Source organism: Cebus imitator, unplaced genomic scaffold (genome assembly GCF_001604975.1).
Source record: "Cebus imitator isolate Cc_AM_T3 unplaced genomic scaffold, Cebus_imitator-1.0 Scaffold45, whole genome shotgun sequence".
Taxonomy (NCBI): Eukaryota; Metazoa; Chordata; class Mammalia; order Primates; family Cebidae; genus Cebus; species Cebus imitator.
In genome coordinates, this window is record NW_016107360.1 from 14,082,486 (window position 1) to 14,086,059 (window position 3,574).

Genomic DNA, 3,574 nt, shown 5'->3' on the forward strand with positions numbered 1-3,574 from the left:
ATGACTATTCAATTGTTCTAGCACCATTTGTTTTCCCCCAGAATTTATCTTACGATTGGCAAAAGTCAATTGACCATGTAAATGTAGGTCTATTTCTCAACTCTCTCTTCCATTCTATTGGTCTATGTATTTGTTCTTATGCCAATACTATACTCTCTTGATTACTGTAGATTTATATTAACTCTTGAGGTCAGGCAGCTTAAGGCTTCCAACTTTGTTCTTTTTAGAGCTGTTTTGGATATTCAAGGTACTCTGCACTTGGTTATAAATTTTAGAATCAGCTTGCCAATTCCTATACAAAATGCTGACTGGAATCACATTGAATCTGTAGACCAATTTGAGAAGAATTTATATCTTAATAATACTGAGTTTTCCAATCAATGAACATGCTATATTTCTCCATTTTGTTTAGGCTGTCTGTAAATTTTCTCAGCAAATATTAATAGTTTTCAGCATACAGCTAGGCACAGTGGCTGACACCTGTAATCCCAGCACTTTGGGAGGCTGAGGCAGGCGGATCGCAAGGTCAGGAAATCAAGACCATCCTGGCCAACATAGTGAAACCCCATCTCTACAAAAAATGTAAAAATTATCTTGGTGTGGTGACACATGCTTGTAATCCCTGCTACTCAGGAGGCTGAGGCAGGAGAATCACTTGAACCCAGAAGGTGGAAATTGTAATGACCCAAGATCCAGCCACTGCACTCCAGCCTGGTGACGGAGCAAGACTCCATCTTAAAAAAGAATAAATGTTTTCAGCATAAAAGTCATGAACATATTTTGTTTAATAGTTATTTCATGTTTTGGATGTTATTGTAACTAATCATTTTAAATTTTATTTTTCAACGGTTCATTGCTAGAATATAAAAATATTTATTGATTTTTGTATATGGATCTTGTATTCTCTAACTTTACTAAATACATGTTTACATTCTATTAACTTTTTCATCATTCATTAGAATTTTCTCGGTACTCAATCACATCGACTATAAATACATTTTTAGTTCTTTCTTTTCTTTTACTTACTTTTTTTTTTTTTTTTTGAGATAGTCTTGCACTGTCACCCAAGCTGGAGTGCAATGCTGTGATCTCGGCTCACTGCAACCTCCGCCTCCCGGGTTCAAGCGATTCTCCTGCCTCAGCCTCCTGAGTAGCTGGGATTACAGGCATGTGCCACCATGCCCAGTTAATTTTTTGTATTTTTAGTAGAGACGGGGTTTCACCATGTTGACCAGAATGGTCTCGATCTCTTGACCTCGTGATCCACCCGCCTCGGCCTCCCAAAGTGCTGGGATTACAGGCTTGAGCCACCGCACCCGGCCTTTTTTTTTTTTTTTTTTTTTGAGACAGTTTCGCTCTTGGTGCCCAAGCTGGAGTGCAATGCTGTGATCTTGGCAATCTCACGTTTCCTCACAGTGCTGGAGGCCAGATGTCTGAAATCAGTATTACTGGGATAGACTCAAGGTATTGACAGGATCTGGCACCATCCAGAGACTCTAGGGGAGAATCTATTCCTTGCCTCTGTCAGCATTTGGTGGCTGCCAGCATTCCTTGGCTTGTAGCCACATCACTGCAATCTTCTAGGCCAGCATCTTCTAATCTCTCTTTCTGTTCTGTCTTCACATAGCTTTCTCCTCTCTGTGAACAAATCTTCCTGTGCCTCCCTCATAAAAATACATATGATTGCATTAAGGAACCAATCTACGATGATCTTCCCATCTCAAGATCCTTAACTTCATCATATCCATAAAGTCCTTTTTATTGCCATAAAGATAACATCACAGGTTTCAGGAATTAGGACATATCTTTTTTTAAATTTTTTGAGGTGGAGTCTCTTTCTGTTGCCCAGGCTGGAGTGCAATGGCGCGATCTCGGCTCACTGCAACCTCCGCCTTCCAGGTTGAAGTGATACTTCTGCCTCAGCCTCCCGAGCAACTGGGACTACAGGTGTGCGCCACCATACCAGGCTAAGGACATAGATATCATTTAGAAAGCCATTTTCATCATACCACATGTTATATTTTCATTTGCATATTTTCTAAGTCCTCATATTTCTTTTCCCCATGGGTATTTATTTTTGTTTTATGGCCCAGCTATGGACCATCTTGGTGAATTTTCCATGTGTGTGTGAAAAAGATGTGCATTCTGCTGTTGTTGAGGGTAATGTTTTATAAAAATCAATTAGATCAAGTTGGTTGATAGCGTTGTTCAAGTCTTCTATGCCTTATAGATTTTTTTCCATATTTGTTTTATCAGTTACCAAGAGAGGATTGCTGTAGCCTTGAATCATATTTGTGGATCTTGCTATTTCTTTTAATTCTGGCAATTTTTGCATCTTGTATTTTGAGGATCTGTTATGAAATACATACATATTTAGGATTGCAATGAATTATTTTTAAATGTCTCTTTTTTTCTCTCTGGTAATATTTATTGTACTGAAGTCCACTTAGTCTAATACTAACAAAGTCACCTCCTGATTAGTGGTTACATAGTACATTTTTTCATCCTTTTACTTTTAACCTGTGCTTGTCTTTGTAGTGGGATTTTGCAGATAGAATATAATTGAATCTTGCTTTTCATTCAATATGACATTCTTTACTCTTTTAATTGGAGTGTTTTAATCAGTGTTTCCCAAATAGGGGCAATTTTGTACCCAGGGGACATTTGGCAATGTCTGGAGACATTTTTGATTGTCACAATGGCAGAGCTGGGGGATGTCTCTACTAGCATCTAGTGTGTAAAGGCCAAGAATTTTGTTGAATATTCTACGATGCAAAGGATAGCCTCCTGCAACCAATAATTTTTTGTTTTTGAGACTAGGTCTTGCTCTGTTGCCCAGGTGGAATACAGTGGTACATTCACGGTTCACTGCAGCCTGGGCCTCCCAGGTTCAAGTGATCCTGTCACTGCAGCTTCCCTAGTAGCTGGGGCTAAAGGCATGTGCCACTATGCCTGGCCAATTTTTCTATTTTTTTTTTTTTAAGAAACGGGGTTTGCCATGTTGTCCAGGTTGGTCTTGAACTCCTGTGCTCAAGTGAGCTGCCCACCTCAGCCTTACCACTGTGCACAGTTCCTACCATATTTTCTTTATCCATTAATCTGTCAATGGACACTTAGGTTGATTCTACATCTTGGTTATTGTGAACAGAGCTGCAATAAACCTGGGGGTGCAGATATCTCTTTGAGACACTGATTTAATCATTTGGAGATGTATCTAGTAGTGAGATTGCCGGATCATATGATAATTCTTTTTTAGTTCTTTTGAGAAACCTCTATACTCTTCTCCATAATGGCTGTACTAATTTCCATTCTTATCAACAGTATAGAAGAGTTCCCTTTTCTCTGCATTTCTGCCTGCATTTGTTATTTTTTGTCTTTTTGATACTAGCCATTCCAGCTAGAGTGAGATGATACCTCATTGTTCTTTTGATTTGCATTTCCCTGATGATTAGAGATGTTGAACATATTTTCATACACTTTTGACCATTTGCATGTCTTCTTTTGAAAAATGTCTGTTAGTATTATTTGCTCATTTTTCAATTGGATTGTGTGGGTTTTTTTTTTTTTTTTTTTT